Genomic DNA, 15,730 nt, shown 5'->3' with positions numbered 1-15,730 from the left:
GCTCAGTCATGTCTGACTCTTGGCAACCCCATGGACTGCAGCCTGCCAGGCTCCTCTGTCCATGGAGATTCTCCAGGCAAGAATACTGGAGTGGGTTGCCATGCCCTCCTCCAGGGGATCTTCCCAACCCCGGGATCAAACCCAGGTCTCCCACATTGCAGTTGGATTCTTTATCAACTGAGCCACCAGGGAAGCCCAATATAAGGTCTACCCCCTTAGCAAATTTTAAGTATACAAAATAATATTGTTAAGTAAGTCACAATGCTATATAGTAAATCTCCAGATTTACTTGTATAACTGAAACTTTGCACTCTTTAACTGTCATGTCTTCATTTCCTTCTCTTCCAAGTTCCTGGCAGCCACCATTCTACTCTGCTTCTATGACTGACTATTTTATGTTCCACATATATGTGATGTCACACAGTATTTGTCTTTCTGTGTCTGGCTTATTTCACTTAGGATAATGTCCTCCAGATCTATCCATGGTTTTGTTAATGGCTGGATTTCCTTCTTTTTAAAGACTGAATAATATTCCAGTGTGTGTGTGTGTGTGTGTGTGTGTGTGTATGTGTGTGTAAAATATAATATGAGGGCTTCCTGGGTGGCACTGCAGGAGACATAGGAGACATGGGTTCAAACCCGGGTTGGGAAGATTCCTTGGAGAATCTTTGTCAGCAATATTCTTGCCTGGAGAATCCCGTGGACAGAGGAGCTTGGCGGGCCACAGACCATGGGGTCACAAAGAGTCAGACACAACTCTTTACATCATATTATATATACATCACATTTTCTTTACATATTCCTTCATCAATAGACACTTATGTTATTTCCATATCTTGGCTACTATAAATAATGCTGCAATGAATGTGGAAGTGCAGGTATTTCTCCAAGATCTTGATTTCAATCCCTTTGGATAAACACCCAAAAGTAAAATTACTAGATCATTTGGTAGTCCTATTTTTTAAGTTTTTGAGAACACTCCACTCTGTTTTCTATCATGGTATACCAATTTACATTCACACCAATAGTGTACCAGGGTTCTCTTTTCTCCATATCCTTGCTAGCATTTATCTTTTTTTTTTAAATAGTCATTCTAATAGGTGTGAGGCTATCTCATCTCATTGTGGTTTTCATTTCCAATCTATGGTTAGTGTTGTTGAGCATCTTTTTATGAGCCTGGTGGTGATTTGTATGTCTTCTTTGGAAAAATGTCTGTTCAAACTTCGTTTATTTTTAAATTATGTTATTTGGTATATATATACATTGTGAAATGATTACCACATCAAGCTCCTTAACACATCTATCACCTTCCTTAGTTACATTTTTCCTTTTTATTCCAGTGAGAACACTTAATATTTACTTGCTTAGAAAATTTCAGGTGTACAATACAATATTGTTAAGTATAAACACCATTCTGTATGTTAGAGCCCCAGAATTTATTCATCTTCTAACTGAAAATTTATATCCTTTGACCAACACCTTCCCATTTTCTCCAGCTCCCAGCCTTTGGCAACTACTGTTATACTCCCTGTTTCTATTAATTTGACTTTTTTAGATTCCACATGTAAATGAGATCATACAGTATTTGTCTTTCTGTGTCTGGTTTATTTCGCTTAGTATAATTTCATCTAGACTCATCCATGTTTTCGCAAGTGGCAGGATTTCGGTCTTTTCTATGTCTGAATAATATCATATATATATATGTAATCACATTATATATTATATATGCAATATATATACCACATTTTCTTTATCCACTCATCTGTCAATGAACACTTGGGTTGTTTCCATATCTTAGCTACTATGAATTATGCTGTAATGAACTTGGGAGTGCAGATGTCTCAAGATATTTATTTCATTTCCTTTGGATATATAACCAGAAGTGGGATTGCTAGATCTTTCATCAGTGTTTTATAGTTTTCAGTGTATAGATTTTGCACCTCCTTGGATAAGTTTATTCCTAAGTATTTTTTGGGGTGCTATTGTACATAGGTTTGTTTTCTTAATTTCTTTTTCAGATAATTTGTTGTTAATATATAGAAGAAATACAACTGGTTTTTGTATATTGATTTTGAATCCTGCAACTTTACTGAATTCATTTATTAATCCTAACAGTTTTTTGGTGAATTCTTTAGGATTTTCTATGTATAGTATCATGTCATCTGCAAACACAGACAGTTTTACTTCTTCCTTTCTGATTTGGATGACTTTTATGTCTTTGTCTTGCTTAATTGCTCTGTCTAGGACTTCCAAGACTAGGTTGAACAGAAGTGGCAAGAATGCACATCCTCATCTTGCTCCTGATCTTAGAAGAAAAGCTTTCAGCTTTTCACCATTGAGTCTGATGTTAGCTGTGGTCTTGTCATATATGGCCTTTACTATGTTGAAGTACATTCCTTCTGTACTTAAGTTATTGAGTTTTTATTATGAAAAGATGTTGAATTTTCTCAAATGCTTTTTCTACATCTATTGAGATGCGTATATGGTTTTTAATCTTTCATTTGGTTAATATGGTATATTACATTTATCTATTTGCATCAGTTCAGTTCAGTCATGTCTGACTCTTTGCAACCCCATGGACTGCAGCACACCAGACCTCCCTATCCATCACCAACTCCCGGAGTTTACTCAAACTCATGCCCATTGAGTCGGTGATGCCATCCAACCATCTTATCCTTTGTCATCCCCTTCTCCTCCCACCTTCAATCTTTCCCAGCATCAGGGTCTTTTCAAATGAGTCAGCTCTTTGAATCAGGTGGCCAAAGTATTGGAGTTTCAGCTTTAACATCAGTCCTTCCAACGAACACCTAGGACTGATCTCCTTTAGGATGGACTGGTTGGATCTCCTTGCAGTCCAAGGGACTCTCAAGAATCTTCTCCAACACCACAGTTCAAAAGCATCAATTCTTTGGTGCTCAGCTTTCTTAATAGTCCAACTCTCACATCCATACATGACTACTGGAAAAACCATAGCCTCGACTAGACAGACCTTTGTTGGCAAAAGTAATGTCTCTGCTTTTTAATATGCTGTCTAGGTTGGTGTGAGATGAGTGCAATTGTGCGGTAGTTTGAGCATTCTTTGGCATTGCCTTTCTTAGGGATTGGAATGAAAACCGACTTTTTCCAGTCCTGTGGCCACTACTGAGTTTTCCAAATTTGCTGCACTCAATATGCCACCATAATTTCACCCCAGGTAAATAGCAGGGAGGGAACACAGCTCCACCCATCAGCAGAAAATTGGATTAAAGATTTACTGAGCATGGCCCCGCCCATCAAAACAAGACCCAGTTTCCCCCTCAGTCAGTCTATCCCATCAGGAAGCTTCCATAAGCCTCTTATCCTTCTCCATCAGAGGGCAGACAGATTGAAAACCACAAATTGATTTGCATATGTTGAACTAATCTTTACTTTAGGGATAAACCCCTCTTGATCATGGTATTTGGTCCATTTGATGTGTTGTTGAATGGGTGAGCGAATAAACTGAACTGAACTGAACTGAATGGGTGGGCTAGTAGCTCCTTGAGGATTTTTGCATCAGTGTTCACCAGGGATATTGGCCTGTAATTTTCTTTTCTTGTAAAGTTTTTTGTCTGGCTTTGGTATAATGCTGGCATTGTAAAATGAGTTTGGAATTGTTCCCTTCTCTTCAAATTTTTGGAAGATTTTGAGAAAGATTGGCATTAATTCTTTAAATGTTTGGTAGAATTCATCAGTGAAGTTGTCTAGTCTCAGACTTTCCTAGTTGGGAGGTTTTTGATTACTGATTTAACTTCCTTGCTTGTTATTGGCCTGTTCAGATTTCCTATTTCTCTATGATTCAATCTTGTTTTCACTAATCACACTCTCTTCATGTGTCTAGGAATTTACCTATTTGTTCTAGGTTACCCAATTTGTTGATGTATAATTGTTCATAGTAGTCTCATGATCCTTTGTATTTCTGTGGAATCAGTTTACTGTTTCATCTTTCACTTATAATTTTAATCGTTTGAGTCTTTTTTCTTAGTCTAACTAAAGGTTTTTCAATTTTATCTTTTCACAAAATCAACAATAGTTTTGTTGATCTATTCTAGGGCTCTTATTGAAGACTGCAAGCTAGTTAGTAGGATCTGTGTTTAATTGTCTAGATATGCATGCTGGTTGCTCTGAGCTCCCACCCCTTTTCTCTGCTTCTAGCTTTTCCCGGATGAGTCAGCTGAGCCCATCCCCTTGGTATTCTGGGTGGGATGAGATAGAAGTGGGCATCCTGGGCAGTGCCCTGCAAGGATGGGGAAGCTGGATGCTCAGTTCACTTTCACTTTCCCTTGTGGGAAAAACCATGGGCCATGGGGGTCTCTCTTGGCCCTGAACTGTGCCACTTTGGGGAAGGGTTGGCATAGGTAAAGGAAAATGGCTCTTCTGACACATCAATGCACCTTGGATTTTATGCTCCACCCAGGTGCTGAAACCTCTGCCATACTCTTAGACTCTAATAAAGATACTCTCATCCATGAGTGGTTGTTAGTATCAGTGTTTCTAAAGGAGTCATGAGAGTTAGAACTTCATAGTCTGCCATCTTGCTGACATACAATAATTATATTTTAAGAAAAATAAAAATAGGAGAGATATTTCTCAAGGCTAGGTTGAGTTCTGGAAGTTATAGAAGGCTCTACATCTAAATGGATCACAGTGATCTTGGTAGAGAAGGCCAAGTAGTTTAGAACAGTCCAAAGAGGTGAAGGGAAGATGTTTGATAGGGTAAGCGGGCCAGCTGCCAGGTGAACTCACAGCCTGATTCATAAATTACTTCAAGTCACAGTAGGCTGGTCCTGGGCAGCAAGAGGGCAAGTGTGCTCAGGGTCTCAAGAGGGCACAATTAGGACCAGTGGTGGGGTGCTGCAGAGCAGAGTCTTCCACTGTACAAGGAGACCTTTAGCATCAGGGTTTTCCAAATACTGGAGAGCTCCTCAGAGAAGCCAGTCCAGCCACTGAGGGTGATGGTGTGCAGATACAACATGAGGCCTGCTCCTAGAGGCTCTTTAGGGCACAAAGGCAATGATAGGCCTAATCCCCTAAAATGGCCCCTGTGATTTGAATCAGCTAATCCCCTCTTGCAAACTTGCAGCCCTTTTTTCTTTTTCAGGTAGGTTCATAAATTCATAAACTTTTATCCTTTCTATGGCAGCAAATGATATTAGAAAGCTAATTAGCTACAGAGCTAATTTTCATGTCAGAATGAAATTATAGGTTTTGTGGTATAGAACAAAATTATCTTTCTGTCCCTCCTCATCTTCCACTCCTCCACCCACTCTAATTTCTTCTTCCTCCAGCGTGTGTATACACTCCCCTCTCTGTCTGGTCACAAATGTCAGCAGAGAGGGGTGGCCACTCAGGAGTCCCTTTCTCTTCTGTGTCAGGCATATTTGCATTTGCAAACAGCTTTAATTGAGTAGAGTTTTCATTGCTCTTTTTCCTGCTCCTGTTTTTAAATGCAAATGTTAATGTTTGGTTAGCATGGGTTCAGAATTAAGCCCCTGCTACCTGTGGCTGCCTCCTTCCTTGGGTTCTAAATAAGCACCAGTGGAGTATCATGACCTGCTGCGAGCTTGTGAGTCCTGGAAGGCTGGAGTCCAGCTAATTGCCAATCACGCTGAGAGGGCTGGGCAGAGCCTTGTCTCACTTACCACCTCTCATGGAGTCCTGCTTCCTACCAGCACGGAAGGAGAGAAAATTAGTGTGCTGGAAACAGAGAGGGAGGTGGCAGGAAAGGCTGCTTTTTGGAACTAGATTCTATACTTTCTCTTGGCATCAAAACTTTGTGGAATTGAGATGGCCATTGGATGCTATTAGCTTTGAGTCGCACAAGTTGGAATCTCACAGACCATCGTGCTTTCAACGGCTTGTTATCAAATCTCTGCTTGAACATCCCCTGGCAGAGGCCGCCTTCCTTCACGAGGCAGTGTTTTCCACTGATGGCCAGCTCTGTTTGTTAGGAAAGGAGCACTTAACATTAAGTCAAAATCAGCTTGTCTTCAGCCATTGCTTTTAGTTTTCACATAGATCATGGTTGATCTTATTTCCTAATGACAACCTCAGATATTTGGAGGTGGCTCTTAAAGGGCCTCACATCCCTTCTTCCCTGTAAGCTAAGATTCCCAGTTTCTTCAGATCTGTTCTATGCCCCACCATTTATCCACCCTGCTCCTCTTCCCATTGTGGACTCAGGTTGTTTGTCCTCTATGAAGGGACTTGTAATGGGGAGTGTGGTAATCCACCTGTGGACTGACCAGCACAGGCTAGAATGGGGCTGCCCACTTCCCTCCCTTTCATTTGGCCTCTTCTCATTTCTGAAGGCTGCCTATGTTGCTGTAGACTTGCTAAGGAGCCATGTCACTGTTCACCTGTGCTGAGCCTATAGCCAATCTCAACTCCAGGCTCTTCTCAACTGCGCTTCTGATTTAGTGACAAAGAAAGTATATTATTCTAAAGTATCAGACTGAGCTCTCATCTGATGAGAGAATCTCACAGGATTATCAGCATATTTCAGAGGATATGTGTACTGTGTGTCCAGTTTTCCCTTTCAGAAATCAGGGACCTGGATACTCAGAAGTCTTAACAAGGGCAGTGTCCCAGAAACCTGGTGCCTCCCTTGCCTTAGGCCTGCAGTACATTATTTGATAGAGAAGTCAAATCTAACATCTGTAGCTAATTCGGGCTTCTGTTGTGGCTCAGCTGGTAAGGGATCCATCTGCAACGTGGGAGACCTGGGTTCGATCCCGGGGTTGGGAAGATCCCCTGGAGAAGGGAAAGGCTACCCACTCCAGTATACTGGCCTGGAGAATTCCATGAACTGTATAGTCAGCCCATGGGGTAGGTGCTGCTGCTGCTAAGTCGCTTCAGTCGTGTCCGACTCTGCGCGACCCCATAGACGGCAGCCCACCAGGCTCCACCGTCCCTGGGATTCTCCAGGCAAGAACACTGGAGTGGGTTGCCATTTCCTTCTCCAGTGCATGAAAGGGAAAAGTGAAAGTGAAGTAGCTCAGTCGTGTCCGACTCTTAGCGACCCCATGGCCTGTAGCCTACCAGGCTCCTCCATCCATGGGATTTTCCAGGCAAGAGTACTGGAGTGGGTTGCTATGGGGTAGATAATCCTAAGAAATTAACAGTCTGAAAGGAACCAACCAGAAAAGGATCATCTATAAGTGCGCTACTGGGTTAAAATGTAGGGAAGGAGCTGCAAGGACTGTAAGGTAGAAGGCCCTTGGCTGTTCAAGGTTGACTTGATGGACTGTGGTTAAGAAGGAGGCATGGCAGGAGAGCAGAGAAGTCATAGCCTATAGCAAAATTTCCTGTTTATTTCTAGGTTCAATGCCACTCCACCCATGAAACATGGTAATTGTAGGAGAGATGGGGATAACAAGCTGTCACTGTGACCTTTGCCCCCAATTCAGAGGTGTTTGTCTTTCAAGCTCTCACCCAATAATATTTTCTTCCGGACTCTGGGCACATTGCATTATGCAAGAGCCCCAGAAAAGTTCCACATAGATCTAGTCCTCCTGACATCTTGGCACCAAGGACATGTCTCTCAGACACATATATGAGCTCTCCCATATCTAGAATCAAGAGATAAGATAAATACTCACATTATATAAATTCTACATATCAAATGGTGGAAAGATGAAGGATCTGTGCTGTATTTATATGACCAGGCCTTACTCACTTGGCCGTAGATAAGAAAATGCAGGATACTGGTGTGCTGGCAGCATTGTGAAAAAAAGGAGGTAAACACTGGGTGTTTACACAGGATACTCAGTATAATTTTCACCAATTTCATTTGCACATCCCCTTTTATTGTCACCACCTTAGCAAATTTCATTTGCTAAGATGAATCCCTCCGGGGCATATTGCCTCTCTATAATAAGAGAGGTCATTTGATTTGTATCACTCCTCTGAACTCTCATTGTAGATGCCAGCCATGGTCCTGACCCTGGTATTTTTGAATGACTCCATTTACAGTTATAAAATTTGAACTTAAAGACTGCTGTTTGCTGTAGGCAAGAGCATCTTGTGCTACGGTGAATAGCAATGTTACGGAAAGGTCAGACATGGATGGAAAGAGAATAGAAAAATAGTGATGCCTGTAAGTAGAGAAGGAAAGGGGTAATATTCACACAAGCACAAAGTTACCACTTTGTGTTTTAACATGTCTGCAAAGCTCCTTTGGATATACTACTTCCTCCAATCATTACAAGCTGTGAAGTGCAACAATAACTATTTTGCAGTTGGGAAAAAACCAAACAAACTATTTTTGCAAGAGATGACATGACTCATTGAATCAGTGATGAATGAGATTAGAGTTGCACCCAGGACTCCTCCCCATCAGTTCCACACTCTTTTTTCTTATTGTCGTTTAGTTGCTCAGTCGTGTCCGACTCTTTGCAACCCCATGGACTGCAGCGCACCAGGCTTCCCTGTCCTTCACCATCTCCCAGAGTTTGTTCAGACTCATGTCCAGTGAATGGGTGATGCCATCCAATGTGAATGTCTAGAAGGGTGACTTTGTTTAGATGATCTATGGATAGTAGCTGGTAGCTCTGGGTTAGCTGCAAAAGAAACCTTGATTCAAATCCCAGAGTAAAGCTGCCCTCAAGGGTTGGATCTTGGGTGATCTTATTGATTCAGCCAAAATTTCCTGAGTGCTTAGTGAGCAAAAGTCACTAAAGAAATGGAGATGAATCAGACATAGTCCTTGCCTCATTTGGAGACATAGGAAAGCCTTGTCTGGAGAAACATAGCAGATTCATATGAAAAATTTTATCATGTGTAAGCGTGTGTGCTCAGTCGTGTCTGACTCTTTGCGACCCCTTGGACTGTAGCCTGCCAGGCTCCTCTATCCACAGAATTTTCCAGACAAGAACACTGGAGTGGATTGTCATTTCCTCCTCCAGGGGATCTTCCTGATCCAGGACCAAACTTGCATCTCCTGCATTAGCAGGCGGATTCTTTAGCACCGAGTTACGTGAAAAATTTTATCACAATCTAAGGTATGTATGGGAAGTACAAAAGAGGTGGTACATGTACATAGCCATGAACTAGGAGTTGTGGGGTACATGTATCCAGAGAGAACCAGGAAGATCAAGAAGGCTTCCTGGAGAACCATTGGGTATGGAGGTTGGGAGAGAGAATTTAAGGAACAGAGGAGCCTGTGAGTAAGGACGCTGAGCGAGGCGTGTTGACGGTGTGTTTATGCTGAGGAAGGCATGCACCCAGAGCATACCATGCCATAAAGAGATGGAAAGAGAAGCCTTCAGTTCTCCTTGAACTTGTTTGATTCTAAACTCTTTTTAAAAAGTGTCTTGCCCCTCTATACCCTCTACATTGCTGCATAACCAATGGGTAAAGAGCTAAGTGGAAAGAATAAACTCATATATTTTTTAATCACCACAAAATGGCCTCCACAATCAGGTCAAAAAAGAAATACATCTGGCCTAAGACCAGAGTGATTTTCCCAAAATGCAAACTAGATCATAGTTACTCTGTCCACAGTTCTTCAGTGGCTCACCAGTGCCTTCAGGATAAGTTTTGAACATCTGAGAATGTCTTACGATCTCCTCTGTCTGTGACCCCCACCTCTCTGCCTACGCCATGATCTAGTTTGCATTTTGGGAAAATCACTCTGACTGCTGCGTGAATAGATCAAAGCAGGCAAGAATGGAGGCAAGACACCTATTAGAAGGCTGCTGTCCTCATCCAAGTGAGCAAAATTAATATTGATAGAATAACCAAGATTACAGATTTGGGAATCATCAGGATAGAAATGGTAAACAAAGAAACAAAGTTGCGGAGGCCAGTGAAATCATCAGGGAGATAGCCGGCCAGAAAACAAAAGTGTATGGGCAGAGCTACTATCTAAGGAGAGGGCAGAGGAAGAAGAACCTACGCAAGAACATGCACAAAGAGCCCACAGGTGGTCAGAGACGTGTGCGTCACCAAGACCAAGGGAAGGGGGTGGTGTGGATGACAGAGGCCAGTCAGGCCAAGTATTGCAGAGAGGCCAGTTAAACCAGAAGCACTAAGCATGGTGTTCTGTGAGCTCAGCGTTTACTCAAAACATGTTGGAGTGAATTGCTAATTGGTAAACTACTAAATTGATGCTGTTGTTCTTAACTTAATTATTTGCTCTGTTTTGGTTTTCATTAGAAACAGCACATCTAAATTGTGTTTGCTGAGACAAAGTGGTAAACCCTGTTTATGTTAACTCTTGTTTCTTGGGTTAAATAATGGACTTAAAATTAAAAAAAAAAAAAAACTTGGTTGTTTTAGAGTGACTATAAAGGTACTGTCTACTCACTAAAGTAAATTTGGTAAATCTAGACAAGAAGAAAATAAAGGCCACACCAGGCAAGGCAAGCAGAGGCTAGTGGCTATTTCTTTTAGTCATGGCCATGGTTCACAGAAGCCACCCCCAGGGAACAGGACTTGGAAGAGAGCTATTCAGGTGTGAAAGTCAAAGTTGCAGCTTGTAACAACTGTTCTTTCCCCTCTGTGGGTCAGGGATGCTTCTGAGAATCTGATAAAAGCATTGGACCATCTACCCAGAAAAATACCCAGCGTACTTATGCATATAACTTTGCATTCAATTTCTGTGGGACCCTGAAATGTCAGAAGACTTGCAAGCTCTGCAGGAATTGTTTCTGCTGAGAGCCATGTCCCTGCCAGGGATCATCCCCCAAGGGCTTCTAGGTGCCTGGGAGGGGCCTCCGTTTAGAGCGGCCACAGAGACTTTGGACTTTCTCAGGGCTGTGACATTCACCCACCACCAACCACCTCTGGCTGCACATGTGGGATTCCTTTTCAGGCCAAGGACCAGCTTGGGGGTTGGCTTTGGCCCTTTTTTTAGCGGGGACAAAGCACTGAGCTTAGAGGAGGAAGATCTGGGTTTCAGTTTCATCTCCGCTTCTTATTCACCATGTGACCTCGAGTAAGTCACTCCACAATTCTGAGCCTCCATTTCTTTGCTGAATAGGAATAATAATTCTTGCCCTGTCTGCCTCACAGAGTATAAATCCAAAGAGTTAACAGATGTGGAAGTGCTTCATAAAGTGAAAAACATGACACAAATATGAGGGGTGATAAATAACCATTAAAGCAACGAATACTCATTGAGGATTTACTATGTGCTCCCATTGCATTAAGCACTTTGTCTCCATCTCATTTCATTCCCACAACTGTATGAGGTCATCACTCATTGTTTTACCTTATTTAAAAAAAAAAAAAGTGAGGCTCAGAGTAGTTAAGTAACTGCATAGGCTACACAGCTGCTCAGTGATGAAGCCAGATTTGCAAAGAATAAAGAAATTGCTGCACCAGAGTAGTAGGTTTTGTTTGTTTGTTTGTTGGGGGTTTTTGTTTTGTTTTAATTTGGTCACGCTGTGTGGCATGTGGGATCTTAGTTCCCTGATCAGGGATTAAACCTGGGCCTGGGAGTGAAAGCACTGAGTCCTAACCACTGGCCCACCAGGGAATTACTGAGCAGTAGGGTTTTGTGAGGCATAAGGATAATGGGTGCAGACAGGAAGCTCATCTTTGTCAAGTGTCCATTAGCTCATTGGGTACTTTAGCCAGTTGCCTCAGAAGAATCCTGAGAAGTAGGTTGCATGTGTAACACCCACAGAGCACAGGAAACAACAGTGTCTGACACATAGTATGTCTTTAGTAAATATTAGCTACTGGGATGGTATTATTATTGTAATACCCATTGTACAATGAGAAAATCAAAGTTCAGAGAAGTGCTCTGGCCAAGGCTATACAGTCAATAAAGAGCGTAGCAGGGCTTGGTTTTCCAGTGTTTTGGGCCTCAGAGTTCATGCATTTTCAACGGACTGTCTTCTGCACAAGGAATGCTGGCACGCTTTTTCCCCAGATCCTCCACCTTTCCATAATACCCCATGGCCTTGAAGTTCCAAGTTTTGTGGCCCACCAGACCTCTGGCATTTATTAATAGTGCTGCCTGTGACCCCTTTGGATTCACTGCACTGAATCGACAGGTTTAAGACTTGGTACCATCTCGATTAGACACTTGTTGGCCAGATTCCCTGTCTGTCAGTGTGCCAGCTGATAGGCTGACAGGCACAAGCCTGCAGCCCTGGGGACTGTCTGGTCTGAGCAGCAAGCAGTCCTGTTAGTGGCTGGCTGGCCCCACAGCCAAGCCCGGCAGGCTGGAGGGGAGGATTAGGGGAATGGCCAGATGACTGATAGGAGACAGCGAGTCTGCACAGAGCCTAGAGAGGCTTTCTCTCCAGCTCTGGTTTTATTTATGCATCATTTAGACCCCAACGATTTCCCAAAATAATTTGACATGGCTAATGGCTTAGCTCTATCTGGTGTTTCTGTCTACAGAGCACAGCTATTTAGTTATCTGATTTGAGTCATAGAGACATCTATGGAGGTGGGTGACATAATTTCCATTTTACAGGTGAAGAACATTAAAGTATAGGTAGGGAAAATAATCTACTCAAGGTCACATAAATGCACAACAGTCAGGGCTGAGACTCAAATCCAGGGTTTCAGATTCTAAAGTTGCTGTCTTTCCCCCATGCATGCTGCTTCCTAATGCAGTATACACTGGAAGTAGGGGAGGAGGGGCTGGTGCTTAAAAAGGAAGTGGAGAGACAGTGCTAAGCCTGGGGCCAGCATGGAGCGGGCAACCAGGCTGAGAAGTATCTGTCTTGCCCCTGGGATTCTTTAGTGCATTGCTCATATGCAGCTCCGAGGGCCTCTGACTGAAGGCCGCCTTGGGCAAATATGTATCCTCTGAGTAGATAGCTTGCTAGCTGGCCTGGGGAACCTGCTCAGTTCAGGAGCCAGCTTCCCAGAGGCTTATTGGAGCAGGGAGCTTCTGGAGCCATCCAAAAATCCCTGGGGGCTGTTCTTACCTTGTGTCCTCTAACTCAGCATGAAGTCTGGATCACCATGAATTCTGAGCCACCTTGCCCTCTGGTCCTGCCTGACCTTCTCTGAGACCAAGCCATTTTGCCTATGCCAAGGGTCAAGAAGGGAGCCTTAGAGATCACTGGTTCTAATCCTCCATCTTTGATAGGGAAATTGAGGATGAGAGAGGTAACAGAGGCCACTCTTCTTCTCAGATAGTGTGTTCATGAGTGATGTTGCCAGGACCCCCAAGCCATGTTCCCATGCCCTCAGCCTTGGCCTTGCCATTATTCAAATCCTATCCAGACTTCTAGCAATCTGCCTGCATCCCTAGCTCCAGGCAGACTCTTGTCTAGCCTTGACTTGGGCAAGTGTAACAAGGTTGGCAGCTCTCCTTGCAGACCCAGCCTGCTGCAGTCTCATTGGAGGCAAAGGTTCATCCCAGACGTTGCCAAAATCCCAGCCTGGAACAGCCAGATGTCTTTGACCTATCCTGTTACCGGAGCCAGGGAATGAGATCAGCCTGATGAATACAGAATACAGGGATGGGAAATCCCTCCCTCCAGTCCCTCCAGATCCGTTAGTATTTGAGCAGGGCACATGGGTTTTACCATAAACACTAATCTGAGATTCTTGCAACAATGAATGTACCCCATTCCCTCCAAGAGTCTGTGTGGTCTACCCATATCTCTCCCTTTGCTTTCGGGTGCGGGATAAGCCCCAGCTGAAGTCAAAAGCACTTGTCCTCTTAAGTAAAAGGGACTGCAGTAATTAGGAATTACTGCATAAAGGTGCAGCAAGCCTATGTACACCAGTACTTGCAAATGAGAAGGAAATTGATTAAATGAAATATGGGACCGTATATTGCAAAACACACTATAAAATGGATTACTGCTGACTGTATCCTCTTAATACATGAGATTGTTCCCAAGTAGTAACAAAATGTTGGAAAAGGGAAAATGATTATATTGTTAGGGAATTTTTTTTTTTGGAGAAATGCCCTCTTCTTCAAATACATAATTAGTAATTTAGTTTGCCTAGTCAGAAAAAAATGAGTTGTTTAAAATTATTTAATTATCGTCAAATATTTTTTGAGCGCTGGATTATGTTCCCAGCACTGTGCTGGGTTCCAGGGATTCAGAAGCAAATAACACGTGATATCTACCCTCCGGGAGCTCAGTTTAGTAGGGTGCTAAGTGGGTGAGTGGTACATTGATGCACATTTATAGCCCAGCATCATGGGGGTGGTCATAGATAAATAAGCATGATTTGTATAAGGAATTAGGGAAGACTCTCCTAAGAAGCTGATGGCTGAGCTGGGTTTTGAAGGCTGATGGGTTTTCAAGGCTGATGAAGGAAGATGGCAGAGCAAAGGCATTATCAGTTAAGAGTTCGTGAAAGGCACAGGAGCAAGAAACAACCTGGTATATTTAGGACTGGGACTGTGAAGTGAGAGGAAAAAACAATGTTTGGAATGAAATTGGGAAGTAGGGAGCAGAAGATGACATGATGCATGTTTCCAATCAGATATTTCAACTCCAACACTGAAGAAGCCAGAGGAACTTTACCTTTCAATGACATGCTGTTGAAGTGAGGAGCTAACATTCATTTTTATATGTACTATTATTATTATCATTATTTACTAATATTACTATGGACATTGGTATCTCAAAATGAAGAAGCAAAGTTTTTAAAATTTATTTTTAAATTTTCAGACAGTAAAAATTGTACTTTTATTGTGGATAGTTCTAAGGGTTTTAAAATGCATAGTATCCACCACCACCTTAACCCTTATTCTCTATCTCTGTAGTTTTACCTTTTCCAGAATATTCCCAGAATAAATAGAATCACACAGTATGTAGATATGGAGACAGGCAAGTTGTTAACATAGGAAAGAAACGATCCAATTCATACCTTTTCCAGCTCAGAAGTTAGAATACTTTCACAAAATGGAAGGGAAAGAAGAATTAGTGTGATACATGAAAAACTAGTATATATTGAAAACATGCCTTTCCAGTCTTCTGATTCATTGATAAACAGGTTAAGCAAGAAAAGCATGACCTCCCCCCCGCAAATTATTTTTTAAAACATTTAAAAAAAATATCCCTCCTCAAGGCTTCCCTGGCAATCCAGTGGTTAACACTCTGCACTTCCAATGCAGGAGGCACAGGTTCGATCCCTGGTCGGGGAACTAAGATCCCATGTGCCGCTTGACGTGGCCAAAAAAATGAATAAAATACTCTTCCTTGCCAACAAAAGAAAGAAAAGGTTCAAATGTAGGCGCTTTTGTAGACATTTAGGTGGTTCCATACAGGTTGCCATCATTAGTAACCTACGCGCTGTGGACATTTTGTTAAATCTGTAGCCCTGTCCCCTTCAATCCACTCTGTTCAGAGTGGTCCAAAAGTATGTTGCAGATAGTTGGGCAAATGCCTTGCTGCAGCTCACTGGTGTCCACTAAGGAAACTCCCTGATCTGTATTTTCACCAAAAAAGAGAATAAAGATGACCTGCTAGAGCACCCATGCCAATTCTTTGTGATCATAGCTTTCTGGGCCCTAACCAGAGGAAGGAAGTTCCACATTCCAGCTCTAGGTAGCACAACAAGGCTGGTGGCTGATGTAGAATGAATCTGGGGTGTGTGTAAGAGGCCAAAAAAGCATGTGATTGAGGACTTTTACGTGGTATTAGCTTTCAGAGTTACACAGGGTGAGATGGCAAGGATGAGGAGGATAGATTTTGTCCAAGGGCTGAAGTCTTCAGGAAGGAAGAAAAAGAGGTATTGGTGAATAGCTCTTGGATATTTCTCTTATATTCATTAATTT

At 42.5% G+C, this 15,730-nt stretch overlaps 2 long non-coding RNA genes across 2 annotated transcripts in view; both read left to right on the top strand.

The window, feature by feature from the left end:
- The window catches only part of LOC145514445 (uncharacterized), an 80,551-nt gene that overhangs the window by 45,149 nt on the left and 19,672 nt on the right, over positions 1–15,730 (top strand). The window lies entirely within an intron of this gene.
- The window catches only part of LOC145514447 (uncharacterized), a 28,391-nt gene that overhangs the window by 10,237 nt on the left and 2,424 nt on the right, over positions 1–15,730 (top strand). The gene's annotated exons all lie outside the window — the stretch shown is intronic.

Source organism: Giraffa tippelskirchi, chromosome 1 (assembly GCF_054371585.1).
Source record: "Giraffa tippelskirchi isolate mGirTip1 chromosome 1, T2T-mGirTip1v1.2.pri, whole genome shotgun sequence".
In the NCBI taxonomy this organism is placed as follows: domain Eukaryota; kingdom Metazoa; phylum Chordata; class Mammalia; order Artiodactyla; family Giraffidae; genus Giraffa; species Giraffa tippelskirchi.
The sequence above is the reverse complement of the archived record's forward strand: the minus strand, read 5'-3'. Positions and strand labels throughout refer to the sequence as shown.